The 15,172-nt window shown below is 47.2% G+C and overlaps 1 long non-coding RNA gene across 1 annotated transcript in view; it reads left to right on the top strand.

Moving 5' to 3' along the window:
• Window positions 1–15,172, top strand: part of LOC147578643 (uncharacterized) — a 40,975-nt gene that overhangs the window by 15,447 nt on the left and 10,356 nt on the right. The window contains exon 2 of the long non-coding RNA XR_015255477.1: window positions 7,677–7,813. This is a non-coding gene — a long non-coding RNA (uncharacterized LOC147578643). The remainder of the gene's footprint in view (window positions 1–7,676; window positions 7,814–15,172) is intronic.

The following is a 15,172-nucleotide window of genomic DNA, read 5'->3' as shown; positions in this document are numbered from 1 at the left end:
CACATCAGCCCCAGCCTCTGACCTTAATGACCTGGTTGGCCTCTGTCCTGGCATCCACTACTCCCCAGCTACACAGGCCTTGACAACTTGGCAGGCTTTGGCAAAAAAGAGGAGAACCCTTCTTCCACGTGATGATCAGCTACAGAAGATCCTACAGCAGGGTTGCATAGGCCCCCGGTTATGATAGGGTTTAATAAGGGTTTATTTCATACACTGAATTCTTTCTCTCCCTGGCACATGCACGTGGAGCAACTGGGATGGGGTCATCCAACTACCTGCAACCAGTTTGAGTCAGAAGCATGACTTCTCCCAGATTTTTAGCACGTGTTGCTGAATCTGGTTTACACTCCAGGCTCTTCCCGTCACTGTGTGGCCTTTCTCGGGTGCCCTGCTTTCCCTCCATGCAAACTGACTCAGGGTGCCTTCCCTTCCCTACTTCCTCCCATTCCACCTGCTATGCCCATATGTTTGGATCCCGATTGTACACAGAAATCACATGCTCCCTTGAGGTCCCCTCAGGCTCCAGGTAAATCAGTTGGCATAAATACCAGCAGGGATGGGGGTGTCTCCTGGCCTCATCTGCCAGCCACACGCAGACCTGGTTCCAGCGCGGTGGAGAATTTTGTAATTGCTGCCATTCCTATTTGCTGCTTTGTCAGTGGTTTCCTGGTGTCTGAGTCACTGCACTCACAGGGCCACCAGGGTTGGCTCAGTCAGGATACCAGCCGCACGGCATGTCCCAGGGGGCAAGAGCTGTGTTGCCCGTGAGATGCAATGCAGGGTTTGGAAAGCCAGAGCAAGGGCAGCTGAGGCTCAAGCGCTGGTGAGATCTTGTTCAAACCAGGTTGGCCTAAAAAGGATTGCATATCCAGGGATCCAGAAGTGGTGCTGAGATCAAGCAAATGGTGTTTGGCGGTGATTTTCCTAAACATCGACGATTGTCTACTACTCACCTGCACAGGCCAGATCACGCTTGCTCTGCCGATGGGCCAGGCTGATGTAGAGGACCAACACACCCCAGACAGGTGTTATCCAGTGGCTAAACTCCCCCCTTATGCTTAGGGGGCTGTTCATAAGCACAAAGAGAACCAAAGACTTTAGTTCCTTTGTAGTGTTGGGCTTAACATAGCAACTAACAATATTCTACCCAGAATGGAAATTGGGGATTTTCTCTGCAGATTAGGTTCTTTTGCATTTCAGCTGCATACACAGTAGCCCCCCACCCTCATAAGTGGGAGAGATGACAGTCTGGGCATTCTGTTATTGAAGCAAAAGATAATCACTTCTTAGTGGACTCAAGTCTCATCCTCCTTTTCACACAGACACTTGTGTTGTATTTTGCTTTCTTTTTCCACTGTCATCCAGGGGGGTCTCTGATACCTCCTCAGTGTCACCCTTAGATCTTCGCACACCTGTTGTGTGTGACCTATAGCTGCTTAGGGGAAATGTGACTTGGGTGGCCTGCAAAAAATGAGCTAAAGGTTATTATCTCCATTTCTAGCTCTACAGCTGAGCAGCAGCACCACCACTAACCGACCAACCAATCGTTCATTTAATCATTTAATTGGAACCTACTGTGTGCCCGTCACTCTCCTTGGTCTTGTGGACAGACGTGGCGTCTGTCCTCCAGTTGCTCAAACATCAGTTGGAGACACAAAAGTTACCCCTGTGAAACAGCTAGCAATCCCCTAAGAGCTCGACAGCACAACAACCCTGAACAGAAAAGAGGGAGAGCCTCTTCAGGAAGGAGATGGCATGAGAGGTAGAAAGAACCTGAGTCTCAGCAATTCTTGTGCATCTATGTCCAACCGGGAGAAAGTGAGACACGATTGCACTTATTACAGCCCAGCGTTGAGTACCAGTGGCACTGATGCGGTTACTAAGGGGTCCTGGGTGCCAAGGCGGGGATTAGGAAGGGAAACCAAGATATTTAGGCACGTGCATGACTTTGAGAATGAGCACCTCTTTAAATTTGGTGTCTCTGTGTCCTCAACCTGGTCCTATCGTTCGATGGGTCCTGTCACTCTGATGCACACGCTCTCTTTCTATTTCATTCTGTAGCCCCACCTCCTCTGTATTTCTCTTTTCATTAGTATCTTCCTCCTTCCTGGCTGTTTCTCTCCATTCTTTCTCTTCTGTTCCTTTCTCCTTTCACCAGTCTGTCCCTAGTTCCCTTTCAGCGCCCCTCAGTGATGCTCCAAACATTTCTAGATTCTGAAGTAGGCTGTTGTGCAGAGGTCATTGAGTGAGCGTAAGCAATGGCTGTGACCTGCATTAGCATTCTTATTTTTAATACTGTGGTGAAAATAATACTGTTTTGTATTAGAACCTGTAAGTCTTTGGATCTGGTTCCCAGGAAAGTCTAAGTTCTTTCTATGTAAGAACTCCTTTCTAAAGGAGTAAGGTGATTTAAGTTGCATGGAAAAATTAACTTTAACAAAGGGAGATATTCTTAGCCAACAAATGCTTCCAAACATCTTCCCTTTGGAATATAAGCTCCTTGGTTATCGACCTGGTTCTCTACTGACCCCTCTCTCTACTTTATCTCCAGCACCTAAAATAGGGCTTGGTACACGTGACGTGCTTAATACATGTTTGTCAAATAAATGAATGTAGAGTTTTAGGGTCGAAGGGGTTAAAATGAGGGAGAGGCTGAGGCACAAATAATCCCAGGTATGGGGCAAAATTATTAAAAAAAAAAAAAAAGATGAAGTTTGAAATGGAAGCTGTGTTAAAGCTCGATATCCTTGACCTCTGCAGTACTAACTGGCATATAAACTTGGTCTCATCATGTAACCTTTGTCTATAAAAGGGATGAGAAACAATGTGGAAAATCTATCTGCTTAAAAAAAAAACCCTCCCTTTCCGGTTTGGGTGGTCCCATCGGAAGTGACTTTATTTGGTTTGGATTTTGAATTTGTTGCCTTTCTACCACTTTTGTCTCCACTTGGTACCTGGACGACCCTTTGATCAGAGCCTCAGAGGACCAACCGACGTATAGACGGCATCGGTGAAACAAAGCCTTGCTTAGGAGCTTTGGGGATAGAACTAAGTTTCTCGTCCTCTTTTTCACAGTTGAAGCCTGTGTTTTCTTAGTTTTATTCTGTGTTACTATTGGTTACAAACATTTAATGCACAGGTTGTTCCTTTGGTTCCTGCGCTCCTTCCGTCATAGTCATAATGTCTTGCTAAATGACATAAATCAGCTGAGCGGGTGGCCTGAGAATCAAAGTCTGTATGGCCTACAAGGAAGAGGGTAGATCATAACCCCAGCCCACCCCACATTCTCTGGGCCCCTCTGGGTAAAGTGCTGGGCATTTGCTTGGTAGAGTTAAGGTATTCAATAGATGCTCATGCTTTCCTTTTCCTCAAGAAGGAAGGAGGAAGCTATCTTTAGATGCCGAAGTCTGATTTTGTATAAAGAACTGGGTTATCGCATCTGAACAATCTTGGAGGTCTTTACCCTGCCTTTTGTGCTTTGCTCACTGGTATTCAACACTTTTCTTTTTCCACTCAGTCAATTCCTTCCCCTCCATCTTGGCAGTTGCACTGACTTACTTTTCTGAGCCTGAAATGGCGAGAGGGAGGGTAGCAGCAAAGAGGAGAGGGGTATGTGGGAGGCCACTCTCTGACATGGAATAAAACATAAACATAGCTGGGAGACTGATCCATCCGTGAGTGTGAACAGTGGTAGAAGCAGGTGATTGCTTGAGGTAATCTCAGAAGGTCCCCATCTTTAAGAGTGGGGGTTGCAAATTGGCACCCCGGGAGTCAAATCCAGCCACAGACATAATGGTTTAGCCAGCAAAGGGTTTGGAAATGTTTTTGCTGGGTCAAGACTAGAAGAGGTCCCACTCCCTATTGTCTTGTCCTGGACAAGTAACATGCTTATGCAAATCTGCTTACGCCGTCTTTCTAAGTGGACTTTAACAGTCCAGACTCGAATGTCAGTTGAAGCTCCTTGATGGAGGCTCTCCCACGTAAAGAAGACCTACACCAACTCATCACCAGCTCCCTTATTCCTCATCTTGGTATTTCCCAGAGTGGTTTAGGCCATGATCACAAAGTTTGAGGACCATATCTGCAGACAGTCACTGCAAAAATTAACATCCTGATTGACTGCTAGAAATTGTCTGACTCCATCTTTCACAGCCTCTCCTTCTACTTTTCCCTGCTATTCTAGATATGTGACAAGCCAAACTCTTTCTGTGTCAATCTTCACCGTGTTGAGCTCTGTTGGAAGCCTCTGGGAGCTCAGTGTGCAAAGGAGATAAGCCAGGGGCATGACGCTTGTTTAACGGTTCTCTCTGTAGTGTCCTTGTATTTTCAACTCCTTTTTTCTTGCCCATTTCCTTGGCCTTTTATCATAAATTCCCTGTGTTGTTTCTATACCACTCTTGGCAGAAGGACCCACTGTATTCCTTTATTAGCTCGACTTTGTAAGGAAAAGGACGCCAGGGTACCATTTGATGATTTTTCTCGGCTAGATTTTGGACACTCATATTTATTGGACCATCACATTTTAATACCTTTACATATCATCCTTTTGCCCCTTCCAGAAGCTAAGCTGTTCTCTTTTTTGTGGTCCTTTGTTTATCACATTACAGTGTTGATGTCTACTTTGGTGTCAGAGATGGACTTCCCTAACGTCTCACCACCTCCTTTTAACTCCTGCATGAGAATGTAGAACCCCAAACACTGGGAAGTTTCCATGGAAGGCCGCTTGATTCTCTCTTAAGGATATCGCAGAGGGGATTTCTACGGTCACAGAATATGAGGGTGGGTTCCAAGACCACTTCAGTCTACTCCAGCTTAAAAAAAATATTTTAATAAGTTTATTGGGGGAGTATTCTTGGGATCACCATCGTTGAGGGAATAATAGAACAGGATTGAGCAGAGGGGGATGTTGAACTACAATGCCATCATGGCATATTTCTACCATTTTTTTTAAATAGGGCACTCTGAAGCTGAATGTATTTTCAAAGATATCTCAAGTCAGGCAAGGGAGCCACATGGATCAGTAAATTGCTGTGGATGCCCTCGGGAAGGGGGCATGACCTTGGCCATATTCCAGCCTTTAGATTCTGAAAATGTGTTAAAGGATGTGTTTGGCCGTTTATACAAAGGAGTCTATATATACCCAAAGTGCATACCCAAAACCCTCAGGATGTGATGCCTCACTCAAGTTTTCTATGATGATTGCCTTGAAAATATTGTCTGTTGATGACACTTGTAGGCACACTTATTAGTAACAAAGTATTCATCTCAGCTAGAAGCGAGGGGACAAAGGGAGACACTGCATGCCAGTAGGTAAGACTGGACTCCAGAGAGGATGACAGGGGCTGGGGTGGGGTATGAAGAAGGAGGCCTCACCTTGCAATACTCCTCTCAGAATGGAACCTGCTCAATTTTTAATTTTCTGCCTTGGGCATGGAACATGCTTTGTTTTATCTTTAGCTTCTGCTTCGAGGGGTCGGAGTATTTTCTCAGCTTACCTTTTCCAGTGTCTCAGGCTGTTCACTCTGGGGTGCCTTGCTTGTGGTTTTAACCTTTTATCTTTCTTTGTGATGGTTGTTTTGAGTTTACAACTAATCAAATATTCCATGGGCACCCTGGGGTGTGACCGGTCAGTGAGGAGCCAGAGACAATTCAAAGCCGATTTCCCACTCTCCAGTCTCACCGAGTGATTTGAGGGAAGGAGGGAGCTCCTAACACATGGAGTGTGAATTGTGTGCATAAGCGACTTGAAACCCAGGCAACCTTCAGCTCAGGACTTCCTGTTAATCAGCTGGGTTTTCTGGCATAGCAATGAGCAAATGGCATTAATGAGGTAGGCATAGAAGATAGCACAGGGGCTTGAACAGTCAGTAGGAGCTGGGCCCTGCAACAGTAGAGAAACAATAAAAGAGGGGGTTATTTTATCCTCTTCCCTTTTTTCTTTCTTTCTTTTTTTTTTTTTTTTTTTACAGTCGCAACTTTTTGGCTGATTAAAGTACTTTTCCTGGTTCCAAAAGGGAAGTGTCTTTTGTATTACACGCTAGAATGTCAGTTCTCATTACTAAGCCCTAGCTGTTCAAATGCTGTCGGAATCTCCCCAAGGCCTCCTTGGGGAGACTGTAGGCAGAAATTTCAAGGAGCTTATGCCAATTATTTTCCTTCTATCTACATATTGATGGCTGACCCACAGTAATCATGTGAATCAGGTGCTATGAACACTGTTTCCTTTATTTCATTCATGGCTTTTAAGGCAGATAAGATTTTTTTTTTGTTTGTTTCTAAAGACTCCTTTTCCCTTGGTTTCTTGCAACTACCATTTTTGTTTTCTACTTGAAAATGACACGGCCGACCAGAGACAGAGTGACCCAGGCTTTTTTTTTCCTTTTCTTTCAATTATTTGGGCCTTTTTCACACTGATTACCAGAGTTAGTAGAGGGTGTATAACATAAACATATTCTGAGGCCTCAGTGGTGGGAGCAGGTGTAGAACTCCAGGCTTCATTGTTCAAAAGTCTATAATTTTGGGTCCTTTAAAATTTTTTTTTAATGTTTACTTATTCTGGAGGGAGAAAGAGAGAGCATCAGCAGGGGAGGGGCAGAGAGAGAGGGAGACACAGAATTTGAAGCAGGCTCCAGGCTCCGAGCTGTCAGCACAGAGCCTGACGTGGAGCTCGAACTCATGAACCATGAAATCATGACCCGAGGGGAAGCCGGAGGCTTAACTGACTGAGCCACTCAGGTGCCCCAGGCGGTTTGGGTCCTTTTATTGTTAAGTTACAGATAGTAACCTGGCGACTCACAAGGGAATACAATTAATTGAAGGATATGTAGTAGTCATTTATTAAGAGCCAAAGCCCAAGACCAAGTATCAGAGAGCATGAGCACCTGGGAATGTAGGTAGCAGAAAGTAAGGGACACTGTCTTCAGGGAAGTTACCAGGGTTTTGGGTCATCTTCAGTTTAGGTCTTTGTTCTGTTCACGATTAAAATTTCCACGGCAATCCAGGTTGACCCAGCTTGGGCCCATGCCAACCTCTTGGCTAGATAAGGGTGAAGAACCTTAGCTGATAGTCCTTCTGAAACTGCTCAAAACAAGGGAAACATGCAGAGCATAGCAGGTTTAGACAGGCTAAATCAGCAGATGCCTTTCACAAGCTGAGAGGTCCCAGATTGCCCGGGAAAGGGACGTCCAATGCTAATCTTACACTGACTCTTGTCATTATGATGAAATAGCAGGAGAGTCTGAATGTTTGTGTCCACCCCCAAATTCATCTCTTGAAGCCCTAATCCCCAAGGTGATGGTATTTGGAAGTAAGACCTTTGGGAAGTAATTAGAGTTAGATGAAGGCATGAGGGTAAGGCCCTCATGATGGGATTAATGCCCTTATAAAATGAAGATCAGAAAAGAGCTCTGTCTCCCTCCACCACATACACATCAAGGGAAGGCCATGGGAGGACATAATGAGAAGATGGCCATCTGAAAACCAGGAAGAGGGCTCTCAACAGACACTGAATCTGCTAGTGCCTTCATCTTGGACTCCCCAGACTTCTTGGGAAGTGTCCTTGGACCCTCCCAGAGCTGTGAGAAAAAGATGTTTGTTGTTTAAGCTATCAGTCTGTGGTGTTTTGTTATAACAGGCCATACTACCTATGATGGAACCTCCTTCTCCTTTTCTCAAAGCAGCCAGATGAGCTCCATATTACCTGTTTTGGAAGGAAGATGAACCACAGATACTCTTCTGAACAGTAAACTGATCCCCGAGAGCAATCAGGTTCAGCAGATTCCATCCCAGCTGAGAGGAGAAGTCAGGGTACATGGTGAGCACAGACCCTCCCTTCCTAGGTTCTGAAGATTTTTCTTGAGTGGCTGGAAATCCCAGAAGGGTGGGTGATGAGTCTCCCAATCTCCTGTCTCCCGATTGTCCTCTTTAGCTGATCAGACAGGCTTCTATCAAGTCTTAGCAGGCCTCGCGTGTATTATTTATTTGATTAAAAAAAATTGTGTCATTTGCTTTTAAGGAGCCTCTGGGAATGAGCATAATTAAGCATAGATTAAAATGTCTGAAAGATTGAAAACCACCATGATGATATAGTGAAACGCACACAAGAAGCTTAAAAACATCCCCACATCGCCATTCCATCAAAGCATCCCAGTTTACAGTGATCGCCGAAAAACCAAGCCTCACTGGAAATGGTCAAATTGGGATTTCAGCGGTAGAACGCGGGCAACAATTCTAATAATTTGGGGAGGTTAATTTGGAAAAGAGCTCATCTGTAACGCCAAGGAAAGCTAAAGGGCGTCAGGTGGATTCAAAGGAGGAGAAGGAAGAGAAGAAAAAAGAAAGGGAGGAGAAAAAAAAAAAAGAAGGAAACGGAGGAGGAAGAGAAGGGGGAGAAGGAGGAAGAGGTGGGGAGGAGAAGAGGAGAAGGAGCCACTGAGACACCATAACAAACACAGCTGGGGATGAGCAGGGATTGGACACCAATGTCTGAGCACTTGCTATGAGCCAGGTGATGTTCTAGGTGAGTAAGGTGGGCACGCTGTCCGGCGCACAGAAATTTTAAACAATGAAGACACTTGCACAGCACGAGACGTTCTATGAAGGAAACATAGTGCGTAAGACACAGTTCGTGGGTGGCTACTCAAGGTTGGGTGGCAGGGATTGTCTCTATCAAGGTGATTTTGAGGTGGGTGAAGGGAAGAAAGCAGCCCCGTGAAGATATGGGGAGTGGCTTTCCCTGCCGAAGGGGTGGGGATTGCAAAGGCCAGGAACTGAGGCGGGATGATGGCCAGGGTATCCTTCCTGGAGACTCTTGGGGAGGGGAACCGATGCTGTGCACGTCAGGGTGGGGCAAGCGGTGGCCAACATGGAGCACAAGTTGTCACTGAGCACCTTTTCTGGAGGGCTGCTTTTGGGTAACCCTATCAGTCGGCTGCCTTGGGCCATAAGTAATGGAAAACCCAACCAGTGGTAGGTTAATTGTATAAACTCAAAAGTTTTGTTTGGTTTTGTTTTCACCAAACAACCTGAAAATTGCCAGCTCCAGGATCGGCACAGTAACTCGCTGATCAAGTTCCTGGGGACGTTTCTTTCCACGTTTTTTTCCCCGTAGGATGTCAGAGGCAAATTCTCTCACAGTTCAAAGAGCCTGCAGCTCTAAGCTCTGTGTCATCACATAGCAGCGGAACAAGCAGGCAAGAGGATGCGTCCTCTGACACCTGCCTCAACAGGGCTGACTAGCCAGACACGTACCCCTAGACTAGAAGGGCCCCGAGAGTGTTAGCTCAGGCATAGCCCTTTCTGCGCCCAGCACAGAGCTGTCTCCAAGGTGGCATTTGGAGATCCTCTTAGGAGAGAAAACTTCTGGAATAACGGAAATAGGGAGGGTGTTCCAGGGGAGCCCATTGCTTCATGCTCCCGAGGAGGAACAGAGCCCCAGTGGTCTTAGCTGGGCTTTGGTGGAGTGGGAGGAAGGGGATGCTGGGGTGCTAGAAAGGACACACCAGTGTCTCCATCTTGGAGTGTAAGACGGAGAGTGGGGGAGGGAGTGAGCAGAAGAGGGTAGTGTTAGCAGGGTGGAGGTGCAGAGTCCAAGGCTGGAGGGAAGAGGTGTAGGCTCTGGGCAGCCTCCGTGGGCGCCTATCCTAGCCTCTCGCCTGACCACTGGCTAGCCATGCTCTGCCCTGTACGTCACCGTCTATGACATGGGGGTGATGTAATACTTGTCTCCTAGGGTCTTAGGACAAGCAGGCATTCAGTACATATGAAAACACACAGAGCAATCTTGGTAGAAAGCAATCAGTAGGCAAAGGATGGCTATGCTTTAACTACTATTCTCTACCACTCACCTCTTCCAGGGTTAGATTAGCCTACACGTATTTGCAGATCTGACGTTTGCTGTACAGATCTTGAAGAATCTTCACATGTGCTACCTCACGGGGTCCCTGGTCACACTGCTCTCTTTATAGCAAACTTGTGGCTATAAAGCCTGAGAAATCTTTTGGCGGTGTCAGAGCCATAGATGGTACCCAAGAGCCTTTGAGGGAGGCTGCCCAGGGTTCCTTTCAGGAGCCGCTCACCCAAGGGGGAGTTCTCTGGGCGTGTGGAGGAGAGCAGTCTTGGACCCTGCCTCAGTTAGAGCCAGTAAACGCAGCAGCAGCTTTTTTGATGTTCATGGGGTCAGGAGTGCTCTTGGCATTGCCTCAGCTGCTTCTCACTGTGCCTGGGAGGCTGGGGTGCGGGGGAGGGCAAGGGGGGAGAGGTGTGAATAGAGAAGCAGGACCTTTTGATTTCTTTCCTTACCAACAGGAGCATTTACTCCCTCCAGAATCTGGGCATCTGTGAGAGAGCTGAACTCTGTTTTATGAGAGGATTTTTTTCCTTCTTCTTTTTTTTTTCTTTTCCCATCAACACTTGTCAGGGATTCAAGGCAAAAAGCCTGGCAAAGGCCTGGGCTTCTGCACCAGCTCCGGCAAAAGATGGGTCTAAACAGGGAACAGAGAGAGGCATTGTTCCAAACACTGCAGAGTGGGAAAAGTAGGTCAGGGAAGAAAATGCAGGTTTGACAGAGCTGGGAATTGAACTTGTCACCTCAGAGCTCATTGGTGTAGAAAGTGAACAGCCAGCAAGGGACGAGGGAGTAACTGAAGTCTGCTGCCAGGGCAGGGGCAGACACACGCTGTGAAAAGCTGCCTGCGTGATGGTCATTGCCTCCTTCCAGGGCCAAACGCCCCCATCTTCCCTCCTGCCCCACCCTCAAAACCCCTTCCCTGGGAAACTAAACCAAGTGATGATTCTAGACGAGAAGAGCAGCTGAGACTGTCTCTGGAGAGAGTGCCAGGCGGCAACTTCCCAGCCACCAGCTGCATTTGCAGGACTGGGAATTGAGACAACCCCCACCCTCCCGGAGAAGAGGCTCTAATTACAATCAACATCACCTTCTAGGAAACTTCTGGGTGGATGGCTACCAGCAGGGAAAAGCTTTCTCCTCACTACCCTCCAATTGGTGCTGGAGCCAGGGGTCCTGGCTGTAGCCTGGGAAGAGAAAAAATACCTCTAACAACTTGCCCAAACCTTGGTAATTCTCCTTTCTCCCAGAGTCAAGGTTCTGAGCTATTTTGGATGAAGGGTGCTTTCTCCCTGACTCTTACACCATTTCGTTTGGAAACATCTCCAATTTCTTGTTCTGGACGCAGCTTTTGCCTAATAAACACGTCAACCTGCTCCTTGTGGGTCTCAAACATCTTTCCGTTGCAATAAGGGTGACTTTGAATCTATCATTCCAGATCTGCCTGCCCCACTGTTGGTACCAAGAAGTACAAGTTCATTGGGTATTCCAACGTGCGCTTGGATCTGATAGAAACTTGTAGCTAAAGACCACAAACCTCTGTGGTTACCACTCATTGTTGGACTTTCTTTTGTAATTAATGACCCGTTTTCCCTCTCTGTGGAATGGGGACAGCAGTGGGAATAAGACCACTTATTTAAAATGGAAAGACTATTGGACAGGATCCAAAGACTCAGATTCCATTTCTGCCAGATATTCATCTAGTGGCTTTAGACCATTTATTGAAATTCATCACTTTCAGCTTCCTCAGCTATAAAATGGGAATAATATCATTTATAGCAGAGTTGTAAGGTTTCAACCAAGCACAGATGAGGTTCGTGTGTAAAGGCACCTTTCCCAATCTTGGTGCCTAGCGGATGCTTAATCCGATGTTTGCTTCCTTCTTTCCCCATTGCTGATAATACTAAAAGAATTTCTGGAGGATGTGTTTGAAGTTAGATATACTTAAGACTAGTTTTTAAAAAATGGAGCAAGGAATAGGATATGTCTTGACCTCTAGTCCTGCACTGTTCAATAGAGTAGCCACGAGCCCTGTGTGGCCATTTAAATTTAAAATCATTAAAACTAAAATTAGGGGCGCCTGGGTGGCGCAGTCGGTTAAGCATCCGACTTCAGCCAGGTCACGATCTCGCGGTCCGGGAGTTCGAGCCCCGCGTCGGGCTCTGGGCTGATGGCTCAGAGCCTGGAGCCTGTTTCCAATTCTGTGTCTCCCTCTCTCTCTGCCCCTCCCCCATTCATGCTCTGTCTCTCTCTGTCCCAAAAATAAATAAACGTTAAAAAAAAAAAAATTTAAAAGCTCAGCAGGTAATTTAAAAAAAAAAAAAAAAAAAAAAAAAAAAAACTAAAATTAAAAAACACAAGTCCTCAGTCGTACTTGCCGCAATTCAAGTTCTCAATGGCCACAAGTGGCTACTGGGTATCATACTGGGCAACGAAAATAAAGAAAACTTCCATCATTGCCGAAGGTTCTGTTGGACAACGTTGAAAGGATTCCTGCAGAAATTGCTTTATCGTGATGTTATTTACCAAAAGAACAGGTTTCTTAAGGCAAAACTCTGATGTATTTTTGTCTCAGAGTGTACAGTCTTCTTTCAGTGGCATATCCTTTAAGTCACACAGTCACAGAGCCCAAGGTGGGGCTCAAACTCACGAACCGCGGGATCAAGACCTGAGCCGAAGTCGTACATTCAACCGACTGAGCCACCCAGGAACCCCTATTTCTTGTGTTTTTTATTTCAGCCCTTCTGACCGGGGTGAGGTGGTATCTCACTGTGGGTTTGATTTGCATCTCCCTGATGATGAGTGATGTCGAACATCACGTCGGTTGGCCAACTCCTCCTGCCAACCTCAGCAGAGAGAAAAGGCCTGCAAATACGATTTAGGTGAAGATACAACTTTCATAGTGTGCTTCCCTGTATGGCTTTGTGAATGGAAGGTGAGGGAGACGAGGCCACCACACTCTGTCATCGTACTGTGGGACAGAAGAGGTGACTTTAAAGCAGGTGGGAATCCCTACCTTTGCGGCCTTTCAAGAGCAGAGTTAGAAGGGAGGATTTGGGGGTGGAGGGTGAAGGAGGTTGTTGTTGCTGTCGGGGGTAATGTGAGTGAGGAGGCCGGAAAAAAAATTCTCAGACAAAATGAGTGTTGTGAAACCGGGAAGAGGGGCCTTTTCTAAACCCCAAATTGCTTTCGCCTCCTGGCTATCTGTATTAGTGGAAAAACTTTTGGTGTTCATTTTCCACCCCAAGGACCCAAGTGCCCCAAGGACCTGTCACTTTAGGCTTCCATATGACACCCCTTCCCTCAGGGCAGCGAGCACAAGTTATCCACCTGCTCTCACTTTCTGTGATCCAAATAGAGCAGAAGAAGTTTCCTGGAGGGATTAAAATGCACACCTGAATGACTCTAGCCCGCTCCAGCCTGGAGAGAAGCAGAAGTCGGGGTGATGGGGGGGCATGAAACGAGTCAAGGTTAATTCAGCATGGGAGGGAAGTCTGAATTATTCATTTCCTGACCCCGTACCGGGTACTTTTCACCTCAGTCTGTTACAGTCTCTTTCGGGGCAGTGTAGTCGCACGGGTTTCTCAGTCACCTTTTAAAACCATGCCTTGTCCTCCAGTGTCCAGCAAAGGGGTTGCTAACATCGGGCTCTTGTGCCAGTAGCCGTCTGGAAGCTGCCTTTTAGGGGCGCCGAGATGCGGGCCAGCTGGGGGGGGGGGCGGGGAAGAGCAGCCACTTAGCACTTGAGTCCCATTCGGGCCGAGTGGTTGGGGAGGACAAGAAGGGAGATTACAAACCAGAAGTGAGAAAAGCATCTGAGGGTTCGGAGGAGGGTGGGAAGGAGGAGGGAGTTTCATAGAAGATGTGCGATTTGGTTTCCTTACGTCACTGGAGCTCTTTTGTCTTTAAGTGACATTTCCAATGGGAAGTTCATCTGAACGAGAAACAAAATCTAGACAAAGCTTTCCTGACCTAAGTTAAGCAGGGGTCATCCCGGAAAGGGGCTAGGGCTGCTTCAGAGAAATCAGAACCGTCGGCCTTGGCGAGGCTGTTCTTGGTCGGGGCTATTTCTCACGTCCCTGCTGCCCCGTGAAGTACGCGTCACAAAATATGCCAAGCGGTTTCTGGATCTCTGAGATGCTTTGGCTGGCATTTTATTTAACTCGTGACATTTTTGACTGTTCTTATTCTGGTGGGCATCAATACTGCCCAAGCCTGCAGTTGTCACAGAATTGAAAGCCGCGTTGGGGTACCGTTTTGTCGTTAATTGTCGCTTCGTGGCCACCACTCCTGACCGGGCTGAAATAGCCGAGCGAGTGTACGAGGCACCGTGCAAGGCCAGAGGCCAACCTTTCAGGGCCACCAACTGGGGAGGGTCCCTGGGCAAACTGCGCTTACGAGCTCAGGATGTTAACCTGGTCTTCCTGGGCGAGCCTAACTCAAAAGCCATTTAAGGTCAAGGTCTCAAGCCCAAATGCCTCCAGGGTCCGTGGAGAAGTAAATGGGGGGGGGGGGGTGGGGAGCACACTGGTAGTGAGCGCTGAGGACGGTGGTAAACGGGAGAGCACAAGGTGGGTATCAGAGTGAAGCTGGCACTCAGCTCTAGCAGATTGGTGTCGTAAAGGAATGCCAGCCCGGCATTTTCAGACTTGCCAGGGTTTTGTGAAGTCTCCAGATTTTTTTTTTTTTTTTCATGTTGGCCCAAAGTCAGGCCAAGCAGAAAAAAAACGTCCGTGGGCCAGACTCAGCTAGCGGGACACCGGTTTGCAAACCACGGTTTGGGCTCATCTGTGACGAGGCTGCTTCGGGTACACTGATTTGCACAGGTAGTTTTTGTTTGTTTGTTTGTTTCATGGCCCCTATGATCCTGAAATCCACCCCCCCCCCCCCCGCACACATACCCCCAAATGGCACTAGTATCAAATAAGGCCAAGGGGTGAACACCGGCCTCCTCTCATGTGGCGCTGTTCTGCTAAGTGGTTCTTACCAGCCCTCAGCTGTACAGCTCGTCACCCCGTTCCAAGCACGGCCTGGTCCTTCTTGGGGATTGGAAATGGTGCTCTTGCTCCTTTTCCAGCTAATTGCTTTAATGCATCCTGAATGTGTCTAGGCTGCCGCCCCTAACCACTGGGTCATCATTTATTCACAGGCCTGAAGTCCCTTAAGCAGCCTCCTGCTGGCCCTCACGCTGCAGGGGATTAATGTAGTCTGGTTGGTGAGTCAAAAAGAAAGATGACATCATTTTCATGTCAGGAATGAGGATGTGCGTTTGTGTATGTGAGGGTTACGGAGTACAAAGTGAGGAAAACTAAAGCTACTTCTCTTCCA

The sequence above is a fragment of the Puma concolor genome, chromosome C1 (assembly GCF_028749965.1).
Source record: "Puma concolor isolate L17-30 chromosome C1, mPumCon1.1.hap2, whole genome shotgun sequence".
Lineage (NCBI taxonomy): Eukaryota > Metazoa > Chordata > Mammalia > Carnivora > Felidae > Puma > Puma concolor.
Note: the sequence above shows the minus strand (reverse complement) of the source record. Positions and strands in the feature narration are given on the sequence as shown.